Below are 11965 nucleotides of genomic sequence, written 5' to 3' on the forward strand. Positions count from 1 at the left end.
CAGAAACAATCCTGGCCTTGTCTGGTGCCAGTGGATGCCAGCTCTGAGGGAGGCACCTCCTCTCAAAGGGCTGGCACTTCCAGAGGGGCCCTTTGAGAGCTCAATGGGACTCACAGGGACCCTCTCCCTGTGGTTTAAACTGCCATTGGGTGGAGGGAGATTCAGTATTGACACCGAGCGGACCCTCACCCACGGAGTGGATTTTAAGGACAGCAGCACACTGCATAGACAAGAAGGCCCACAACACTTTTACCCTCTCCCCAGCCTGCTTCTTGCTTCCTGGTTCTTCTGTCTCGGGGGAAAGGGGAATCTTATCTGACTTTCTCTGACGTTTGGCCCTGCTTGGGCAGCTGAAAACGACAAGTAAAAAATACTGGCTTGCTTTGAGCCTTCTTTGGTTTGGTGGGGAAGGTGGAAACTTTAGCACATGGGGAGGGATAGGTGGGGATCCCAGGAGGAAGGGACGCTGCTCTGATGGTGGAGCGCTTCCTATTCTGTTATTTCTTCCCTTCTCAAATGAGGTATGTGACATGAAATAGTTGAATACTTTTCCAGTGTTGACACTGAGATGTTCTCAGCCTGGAATCTCGTGGCACCATGAGCTGGGTTGTTTGGGGTTTGGGTGGTCCAGGAGTGGCTCTTCATACGTTGGTAGTGGGATCTTCTGGACACTTTTCACTTAGAAACTTTCCATCACTTGTTCCAGTGAAGGACACTCCCTGGAGACCAGTGTTAGTCACTTTTTAATAAGTCTTCTCGTTCGTAGAATAAAAAAATTGTGGTAAATGGTATTCTGCACTGATAACGTTGTCTTAGGTCTGTAGGGTTCCCTGAGTAGAAGGGCAGGGACTCGACCATCGTGGAATAGAGAATAGTGCTGAGGCAGTACACATCCATGGCAAGTCAGTGGTACCCCAGGCCCAGGAAGACTTCTATGACCATGTAGGGGTACAGGCTACAAAAGGTTTTCGGCATCTACTCTTCCCTGAATATTGTCCTAAAGGAAAAGTCCATGATTTTTATATTGCTTTCCTCTATGACTAGATGGGTTTGTGGCTTTAGCTCTGGATGTGTGATGTTCTTTAAGTGGCAGCACTGCAGGCCTGACAGAATCTGCCTGAAGTTGATCGGGGCCTCCTGATGTGGCTGCCTGATGTGGCCATGGTGGCATATCTGGTGGTGCTGTTTTGTTTCTTGCTTCTAAGTTGTGGGTTTTGTGTTGTAACTTTGTCAATTACCTGGTACACGTTTGTAATAGTGGGGTAGTTGAGAGCCTTCATGATACTCATCTCTCTCTCTGGAGAGCAAGGCCAGTCTTCATAGAGATGATTTAGAGGACAACCTGGGTCCCAGTTAACCTATGCTGTGCCAGTTCCCTGGGGAATGGTGTCTATCATCTGTTAATTTAGTATTTCCTTGTGAAGTGAGGTGGACACCAATCCCTGCTTTATGGTACCTCCTCACTACACTGCCACAAAGTGAAATCAACAAGCCACGGTTGCCCAGCCACCACCTAGGGCTGCACAGCTCCTGATGCCCAGCCTGGGTTGATGCTGGTGGGGGCTCTCTCTGTTCCTGGGTTTTGTTCTGGTGCCTGAGGCCCTTTCCCTATGGTCTCTTAACCCAGCCCCACTGGCTGAGCCTGGAGCCCCAAATTCTAGACAAGAGATGTCAAGCTCTATCACCGGTCACGGGCCAGAAACAATTCTGGCCCTGTCCAGTGCCAGTGGATGCCAGGTTTGAGGAAGGCACCTCTTCTCAGAGGGCTGGCACTTCTAGAGGTGGTGGATGGCCGCAAGGTGGGGAAGACAGACTCTGAGGGGCCCTTTGAGAGCTCAAGTGGGGTCCACAGGGATCCTCTCTCTGAAGTTTAAACTGCCATTGGGTGGAGGGAGATTCAGTATTTTTTTTTTTTTTTATTGTGACGGAGTCTCGCTCTGTTGCACAGGCTGGAGTGCAGAGGCGCTATCTCGGCTCACTGCAAGCTCTGCCTCACGGGTTCACGCCATTCTTCTGCCTCAGCCTCCCGAGTAGCTGGGACTACAGGTGCCCGCCACCACACCTGGCTAATATTTTGTATATTTCGTAGAGACGGGGTTTCACCGTGTTACCCAGGATGGTCTCGATCTCCTGACATCGTGATCTGCCCGCCTCAGCCTCCCAAAGTGCTGGGATTACAGGCATGAGCCACCGCACACAGCCGAGATTCAGTATTGACACCTGGTGGATCCTCACCCCCAAAATGGATTTTAAGGACACCAGCACACTGCGTAGACAAGGGGGCCCACAACACTTTTCTTCTCTCCCCAGCCTGCTTCTTGCTTCCTGGTTCTTCTGTCTTGCGGGAAAGGGGAATTTTATCTGACTTTCTCTTTTCCCTGACTTTTGCCCCAGCTTCGGCAGCTGAAAATGACAAGGAAAAAGTATTGGCTTGCTTTGAGCCTTCTTTGGTATTGCTGGGAAGGTGGAAACTTTGGCAGATGGGGAGGGATAGGTGGGGACCCCAGGAGGAAGGGACGCTGCTCTGATGGTGGAGCGCTTCCTATTCTGTTATTTCTTCCCTTCTCAAATGAGGTATGTGACATGAAATAGTTGAATACTTTTCCAGTGTTGACACTGAGATGTTCTCAGCCTGGAATCTCGTGGCACCATGAGCTGGGTTGTTTGGGGTTCAGGTGATCCAGGAGTGGCTCTTCATACGTTGGTAGTGGAATCTTCTGGACACTTTTCACTTAGAAACTTTCCATCACTTGTTCCAGTGAAGGACACTCCCTGGGGTTCTGAGTTAGTCACTTTTTAATAAGTCTTTTCATTCGTAGAATAAAAAAATTGTGGTAAATGGTATTCTGCACTGATAACTTTGTCTTAGGTCTGTAGGGTTCCCTGAGTAGAAGGGCAGGGACCCGACCATCGTGGAATAGAGAATAGTGCTGAGGCAGTACACATCCATGGCAAGTCAGTGGTACCCCAGGCCCAGGAAGACTTCTGTGACCATGTAGGGGTACAGGCTACAAAAGGTTTTCGGCATCTAATCTTCCCAAATATTGTCCTAAAGGAAAAGCCCACGATTTTTATATTGCTTTCCTCTATGACTAGATGGGTTTGTGGCTTTAGCTCTGGATGTGTGATGTTCTTTAAGTGGCAGCACTGCAGGCCTGACAGAATCTGCCTGAAGTTGATCGGGGCTTCCTGATGTGGCTGCCTGATGTGGCCATGGTGGCACATCTGGTGGTGCTATTCTGTTTCTTGCTTCTCTAAGTTGTGGGTTTTGTGTTGTAACTTTGTCAATTACCTGGTACGCGTTTATAATATTTGGGTGGTTGAGAGTCTTCATGATACTCATCTCTCTCTCTGGAGAGCAAGGCCAGTCTTCATAGAGATGATTTGGAGGACAACCTGGGTCCCAGTTAATCTACGCTGTGCCAGTTCCCTGGGGAATGATGTCTACGATCTGTTAATTTAGTATTTCCTTGTGAAGTGAGGTGGACACCAATCCCTGCTTTATGGTACCTCCTCACTACACTGCCACAAAGTGAAATCAACAAGCCACGGTTGCCCAGCCACCACCTAGGGCTGCACAGCTCCTGATGCCCAGCCTGGGTTGATGCTGGTGGGGGCTCTCTCTGTTCCTGGGTTTTGTTCTGGTGCCTGAGGCCCTTTCCCTATGGTCTCTTAACCCAGCCCCACTGGCTGAGCCTGGAGCCCCAAATTCTAGACAAGAGATGTCAAGCTCTATCACCCGTCACGGGCCAGAAACAATTCTGGCCCTGTCCAGTGCCAGTGGATGCCAGGTTTGAGGAAGGCACCTCTTCTCAGAGGGCTGGCACTTCTAGAGGTGGTGGATGGCCGCAAGGTGGGGAAGACAGACTCTGAGGGGCCCTTTGAGAGCTCAAGTGGGGTCCACAGGGATCCTCTCTCTGAAGTTTAAACTGCCATTGGGCGGAAGGAGATTCAGTATTGACACCTGGTGGACCCTCACCCCAAAAGTGGATTTTAAGGACAGCAGCACACTGCATAGACAAGGGGGCCCACAACACTTTTCTTCTCTCCCCAGCCTGCTTCTTGCTTCCTGGTTCTTCTGTCCTGGGGGAAAGGGGAATTTTATCCGACTTTCTCTATTCTCTGACTTTTGGCCCTGCTTGGGCAGCTGAAAACGACAAGTAAAAAATACTGGCTTGCTTTGAGCCTTCTTTGGTTTTGTGGGGAAGGTGGAAACTTTGGCAGATGGGGAGGGATAGGTGGGGACCCCAGGAGGAAGGGACGCTGCTCTGATGGTGGAGCGCTTCCTATTCTGTTATTTCTTTCCTTCTCAAACGAGGTATGTGACATGAAATAGTTGAATATTTTTCCAGTGTTGACACTGAGATGTTCTCAGCTTGGAATCCCGTGGCACCATGAGCTGGGTTGTTTGGGGTTCAGGTGATCCAGGAGTGGCTCTTCATACATTGGTAGTGGGATCTTCTGGACACTTTTCACTTAGAAACTTTCCATCACTTGTTCCAGTGAAGGACACTCCCTGGGGTTCTGAGTTAGTCACTTTTTAGTAAGTCTTTTCATTCATAGGGAAAAAAAAATTGTGGTGAATGGTATTGTGCACTGATAACTTTTTCTTGAGGTCTGTAGGATTCCCTGAGTAGAAGGGCAGTGACCCGACCATTGTGGAATACAGAATAGTGCTGAGGCAGTATACGTCCATGGCAAGTCAGTGGTACCCCGGGCCCAGGAAGACTTCTGTGACCATGTAGGGGGCACAGGCCATGAAAGGTTTTCAGCATCTACTTCTCCCTGAATATTGTCCTAAAGGCAAAAATCCGTTATTTTTATATTGCCTTCCTCTATGACTAGATATGTTTGTGGCTTTAGCTCTGGATGTGAGATGTTCTTTAAGTGGCAGTACTGCAAGCCTGACAGAATCTGCCTGAAGTTGATCGGGGCCTCCCCTGCTGCCTGATGTGGCCGTGGTGGCGTATGTGGTGGTTCAGCTGTTGTTGTCGTCGTGCATCATCATATAAGTTGTTTCTGGCTTGTCAATTACCTGGTTGAATTATATTTGGGCGGTTGAGAGTCTTCATGATACTCATCTTTCTCTCTGCAGAGCAAGGCCAGTCGTCTTAGAGATGATTTGGAGGACAACCTGGGTCCCAGTTAACCTATGCTTGGCCAGTTCCCTGGCAAATTGTGTCTACGATCCGATAATTTTGTATTTCTTCGTGAGTTGAGGTGGAGACCAATCCCTGCTTTATGGTACCTCCTCACTATGCTGCTGCAAAGGGAGATGAACAAGCCAAGGTTGCCCAGTTTGCATTTAGGGCCACACAGCTTCTGAGGCCAGGCCTGTGTTGACACTGTAGGGGGCTTTCTCTCTTCGTGGGTTTTGTTTGGTGCCTCTTGCCCCTTCCTTATGGTCTTTTTACCCACTCCAGCTGGCTGATCCTGGAGTCCCGGCTTTTAGAAAAGAGATGTCAAGCTCTACTGCAGGTCATGGCCCAGAATCAGTTCTAGCCTTTTTTGGTGCCAGTGGATGCCAGGCCTGAGGAAGGCACCTCTTCTCAGAGGGCTGGCACTTCTAGAGGGGGTGGATGGCAGCAAGGTGGGGAAGACAGACCCTGAAGGGCCTTCAGGATTGCAAGTGGGGCCCACAGGGACCCGTTCTTTGGAGTTGCAAACTGGCATTGGGTGAAGAGAGATTCAGTATTGACACCTGATGGACCCTCACCCCCAAAGTGGATTTTAAGGACAGCTGCACACTGGGTAAACAATGGGGCCCACAATTCTTTTGCCCTCTCTCCAGACCTCTTCTTGCTGCCTGGTCATGCTCTTTTGTGGGGAAGGAGAGTCTTACCTGACTTTTGGCCCTGCTTGGGTAGCTGAAAATGACAAGTAGGAAATTCTGGCTTGCTTTGAGCCCCCATAGGTTTTGCTGGGAAGGGGGATATTTCTGCAGATGGGGATGGATAGGTGGAAACCCCAGGAGGAAGGGGCGGTGCTTGATGGTGGAGCACCTCCTCTTCTCCTATTTTTTGTGTTCTCAAATGAGGTATTTGCCATGGGATAGTTAATTTCTTTTCCACTGTTGACACTGATATGTCCTCGGTCTGGAATCCTATGGTGCCATAAGCTGGATTGTTTGTGGTTCAGGTGGTCCAGGAGTGGCTTTTCATACATTGGTAGTGACATCTTCTGGACACTTTTCACTTAGGGATCTTTCATCACTTTTTTCAGTGAAGGACACTCCCTGGGGTCCAGCATTAGTCACTTTTCAGTAAGTCTTTCCATTCGTAGGGAACAAAATTGTGGTGAATGATATTCTGCACTGATAATTTTTTCTTGAGGTCTGATAATTCTTTCTTGTGTCGAAAGGCAGGGACCCAGATACTGTGGAATAGAGAATAGTGCTGAGGCAGTATACATCTATGGCAAGTCAATGGTACCCCGGGCCCAGGAAGATTTCTGTGACCATGTAGGGGTACACCCCACAAAAGTTTTCAGCAATCTGCTGCTCCCTGAATATTGTGCTAAAGCCAAAGTCTATGATTTTTATATTGCCTTCCTCATTGAGTAGGATGTTTTGTAGCTTTAGGTCTGGATGTGTGATATTCTTTAAATGGCAGTACTGCAGCGCTGACAGAATCTGCCTTAACATGATCCAGGCCTCCTCCCCCTCCTTGATGTGGTGGTGGTGGTGTATCAGGTGATGCAGCTCTCCTCCTCTGGCATACTCCATTACCACCTAAATTGTTTCTGCCTTGTCAATCACCTGGTAGAGTTGAATGATATTTGAGTGATGGAGAATTTTTATGATGCTCATCTCTGTCTGGAGAGCAAGGTCAGCCTTTTAAGAGATGATTTGGAGGACAACCTGGGTCTCAGCCTATGCTGGGCCAGATCCCTGGTGGGATGGTGCCTATGATCTTATAGTTTTGTATTTCTTTATCAAGTGAGGTGGAGGCTGATTCCTGCTCCATGGTACCTCCTAACTACGCTGTTTACAAGTCCTAACTCTCCAAACTAGGCTAAGATGCACAGCACCACTGTTGCTAACTAGGCTAAGGTCACTAACTGTTGCTGACAATATCTCAGCTGCCAAACCTTCTGGGCTTGGAGGCCCTTCCCTTTCATGGTTATAACAGACTGGATCCCTGACCTATTGCCCACTTCACAGGGAAGAAGCAGAAATGTGGACACATGGACAGACTCGTGGTGTCTCCTGGTGGGGCAAGCCTGGGCACCATGGCTGCAGGCACAGACAGGGCAGAGACTGGGGCAGGGCCAGGTTCTGGGGGTGAGTCTGAAACAGAACTCCCATAGGCAAAGGCCCTGCCCAGCTTGGTCTCCCTAGGCACAGCCTGACCCCTGTGGGCTGCTGTGGCCACATTTCTCCAGGCAATGCTGTCCCCACACTGTTGGGCACCCTCAGCAGGTTCTGCGGCTCCTGGAGGCACTCAGCACTTCCAGATACCTATCAGGGGGTCCTCTCTGCTGTGTCCCCAGTGGCCTTGAAGTACTGGGCCCAGTACAGGTTCACTCCCCTGAGCTTCCCGACCTTCCCATGGGTCCTTTGGAGCCCTGGGTTTTGGAGTTTGTCCTTCCTAAGTACTGCCTACCCAGACGTGGCTGCCCCAGGACCACAGCTGACTGAGTGTGGCTGGGTCCCCTGGGGGCTACCCATCAAGGGCACATGCGACAGGCACCCCAAGGCACAGTGGCCTGACCTGCCCGGGGCTGACCCTTGGGGTGGGGAGAGGGCACTAACTGGGCAAGAGAGACTAGTCTATCAGTGCAAAAAACTCCCAATAGGGATAGGAACTAGGAAGGAAATACCAAGAAAAGTGATGATGGAAGATGGGGGTAACCATACTGCAGATGGGGTGCTCAGGGAGGGCATTTTAACATGCTTCCCAACGGACAGAAATCATTTTTTTAAAATCCTGCACATAGCTCAGGCTCACCAGACAGACTAACTCCTAGTACTTGGAGATGAATTAAAATCTGGCAGTGAGTTAAAAAATAAAATAAAATAAAAAAGTTTTTGGCTGGGCATAGGAGCTCACACTTGCAAATCCTGCACTTTGGGAAGCCAAGGCAGGAGGATCACTTGAGCCCAGGAGTTCCAGACCAGCCTGGTCAATATAACAAGACCCTATCGCTACAAAATATATATTTACAATAAAAATTTACCAGACATGAAATTCAGACCATATCCATTCTAGGCCCCAGAATATCACTATGACCAGTAAAAACAATCTATGGCCTGGCACTCAGCAGGTGCAGGTCAATGTGGACAGATTCCTTCCCCCCGTCAGCAGGACAGGAACATCTTCCCTCTCCAAAAGGCACCTGCTGAGGATCCGCGGTTCTCTGGAATTATGCTGGGCACCCAGATGTGTGCACCTAAGGCCATAGGACAGTCAACATGGAGTGCACTCAAAGGCACTTTACTGTTTTTCAAGAAACACTCTTAGGAGTTTACTTTAACCCACTTCCCACCTCATAGCACATAAGGAGAGTCAGACATTTTGACCTCAGTAAGACGTGACAAATGACAATAGCTGGACCCCACAGCAACCAGTTACTTTTGTAGAGAGGAAAATTATGCTCATTGGCTTCAAGTGAAGACCCCTAGATCCAGGCCAGTGGATTTACAAGTGAGAGTCAGCAGCACTGAGCATTTTGGGCAATGGCTCCGAACAAGCCCTTTACCATGCGGGTAGGTAAACCCCAGAACATACAGACGCCCCTTACGATGCACAGGTGGGGAGGGTACGTGGCCGAGAGAGCATGAGCTTAAGAAACAGACTGGGCTTGAATTTTACTGAGCTTTTGGCTGTGGACTCATGGGAATGTGGCATAGTCTCGCTGAGCCTCAGTTTCCTCCTGCATGGAATAGGGAGAGCAACAGTATCTGCCTCATTCAGTTGGCGTGAGGATCTACAACAGTGCCCACATGGATTGTCCCAGTTGAAATGGACTGACCTGCACCTAGAGGAAGCGGCAGCTCTGGAGCCCTTTGAATTGAAAGTGCGGAGCAACCCTGCTTGCCACTGGCAGCCTCTGCTCAGCTGTATGGTATCCTCCCTCCTAAAAAGACCTGGGGAGATGAACAAGACTCTGGCCCCTGGCTGCCTTGAAGATGACCACAATGTGACTTCATCTTTTCATCCTGCAGGGCCAGGCTTCTGGTCAGAGGCTGCTCTGCAGGCATCTGTGATTCAGTTGTTGCACAGCTGGACAAAGCTGTGAGGATTGAGTGGGAAGATGCCTGTAAAGCCTGACCAAGGAGCAGCATCTCAGATTCTGGCTGTCATTCTTATTAGCTGTTCTCTATGGGAAGCACCTGGCTAGTAGTCTGGCACATCATAGGCACTCCATAAATGGTGGCTTTTATTATCGGTGTAGTCACTGGTCATGTATTACACAATGCTGCTTTTCTTAGCATCTGTCAACTAGAGTGGAAAAGATGGTCAAGGTCTCTGATTCTGACAGCAATGTGGGCACTTCCCACGTACCTTCATGGCGGGATTCATGGACTTGATTCGTTGTGCCCTTTCCTGGCCTAGTCTATGAAAGCTAGAGAGATGGCTGAAAACATCTGACCCCTTTCTGCACATAAGGAAAAGCCCAGGTATGTTCCTGAGCTGTGTTTCCATCTAGAACCTGAGATGGAGGAAGGAATGGCTTCCAACCTCCACTCCCCTACCCCTTCCCTCTTTATCTCCCCACAGTCAATTAATGAGCTGCTCATTTTGTCCATATTCCTGGGCTGATATTGAAGGAGTGGCAAAGAGGGATGCGATGCCCGCCTTGGGTTAGATCAAGACTTGTAGGCATGAAGAGAGAGGAGACTGGACCAGACCAGCACTAAGAAGCCTGGCTGAGAACGAGCTGTGTCACATAAGGGGCTCTGGGACCTCAGGCCAGCCACTTTTCTTGGAGCCCCAGTCCTCCCAGTTCTGAAATGGGGGTGGTGAGAATGCCTGCTGCAGTCATGAAGTTTAACTGAGATGTTGTAAAGGGGAATTTGAATCAGGGATGGTTGTGCAGATGCTAGCCATTACTAAACAAGGGAAGTGATCGTTGTGTAACAATGATCTAGATTATATTTTTAGATGTCCTCAGTGTAGGAAAGTGGAGATGGAGGAGGCTGTAAGAGTCAGAGGAGGGAAGAGGCATCTCCATGGAGGGAGCTTCCCTCTCCTGCCCCACCCAGAAATGCCAGCAGGGAGGAAGATGACAAATCCCTAGAATAGGTGTTGTTTGCTTTGGGCACAGAATGAAATTTAAAGTCTTCCCTCTAGATTGTCACCTCCTTACACCCAGAAACTAAACACGTACCTCATCTTAGCATCACCCCACACTACCTAGCACAGTGCCTTCGACGGGTCCTTTGCTCAGCAAATGTTTGAATGGCAGAGTCAGGACTGAAAGCCGGTGCTCCTTCCCCGAACCGCACAACTCCTTGCCATGCTGACTGCCCCGTGAGTGGGGTGGGCAATCAGGCATATCACAGCTGAGCATATGATGGATGGCTAACACTTGGACTTGCTGGGAAGCACAATTTGAGTGGAGTTTTAGAAATAGACTCACTCACCCTCTGAGACCCACTCACCCTCACTCACCCTCTGAGCTATACTTTATTTTGCTGTTGCATTCCAAACATGAAGTCACCACCACCTGGAGAAGCCCTCCTGGGGCTCGTTGTCCTACTTGGCAGCCCTGACAAACCAGTTCTTGCACAAGATTATATAAATTTTGAAAGGAAACCAAAAATTCCAAGACTGTATCTGATGCTTTATCCCTCCTCTCTGGGCCAAAACCGCAGGATGGCCAGAGGCAGAGGCGACAGATGTTGCCTTTGTCTTGAGACTGCCTTTCCTAACTTTTGACAGTCCTGACCTGCTGTGTCAGCAGGATGGCCTTGGTGCAGCCAGCAAGACTTTGCTGCTGAATCTTTCTTTTTTTTTTTTTTTTTTGGAAATGGAGTCTCGCTCTTGTTGCCCAGGCTGGAGGGCAATGGTGTAATCTCAGCTCACTAACCTCAGCCTCCCGGGTTCAAGCGATTCTCCTGCCTCAGCCTCCCGAGTAGCTGGGATTACAGGCATGCGCCACCATGCCCAGCTAATTTTGTATTTTTAGTAGAGATGAGGTTTCTCCATGTTGGTCAGGCTGTTCTCGAACTCCCGACCTCAGGTGATCCACCCGGCCTCGGCCTCCCAAAGGGCTGGGATTACAGGTGTAAGCCACTGCGCCTGGCCTTGCTGCTGAATCTTAAGGTCCTGGCAGAGGAAGCCCCAGGCCACCCCTTTGGCTCCTCTTGGCTGGCCACAGTCAGGGAGCAGCAAACTGCATTTATTTTTGAGGTCAGGATGGCAATCTTGGGAGAAAATCTTTTTAATAAGCAGAGCTGGTTTGCTGCAATTGAGGGAGAGTGAGTTCCTGGTAGATGTGGTGCGTGGGTTTGTGACAGGGCAGACAAGGATGACGAGGACACAGTCCTGGAGAAGCTGTTCATGCCCCTCGTCCTGCTGCCACTTCCACCCACCTCATTCCCTTCTTCCTCTTGCTTTCTGGTCTTTTTCCTCAGATCTGAATTCCACTAACATTTCTGAATTCCACTAACATTTCTTGAATAGCTGCTCTGTGTCAGGCATGGATGATGGGCATTTCCCCAGTAAGTCTTGCAGTCATGAGTTTCGAGGGTATCATCAGCTTAGAAGAAGTGGGCTCCAGCCTGAAGCTGAGTTGTGTGGGGAAAACACAGACTGACAGAGCCTAGTGGAAGGGAAATCTGGAAATTTCCCTAAAAGTCTTTCAAAGATACACATGCTTTGACCCAGCAATTTCATTTCTAGGAATTTATGCCAAGCGCCAAGTTGGGACAGATGCAAGGACTTAGCTAGAATGATGCCTGCTATTTACAATACAAAAAAGCTGGCTGGGCGCGGTGGCTCATGCCTGTAATCCCAGC

Source organism: Pongo pygmaeus, chromosome 2 (assembly GCF_028885625.2).
Source record: "Pongo pygmaeus isolate AG05252 chromosome 2, NHGRI_mPonPyg2-v2.0_pri, whole genome shotgun sequence".
NCBI classification, from domain to species: Eukaryota; Metazoa; Chordata; class Mammalia; order Primates; family Hominidae; genus Pongo; species Pongo pygmaeus.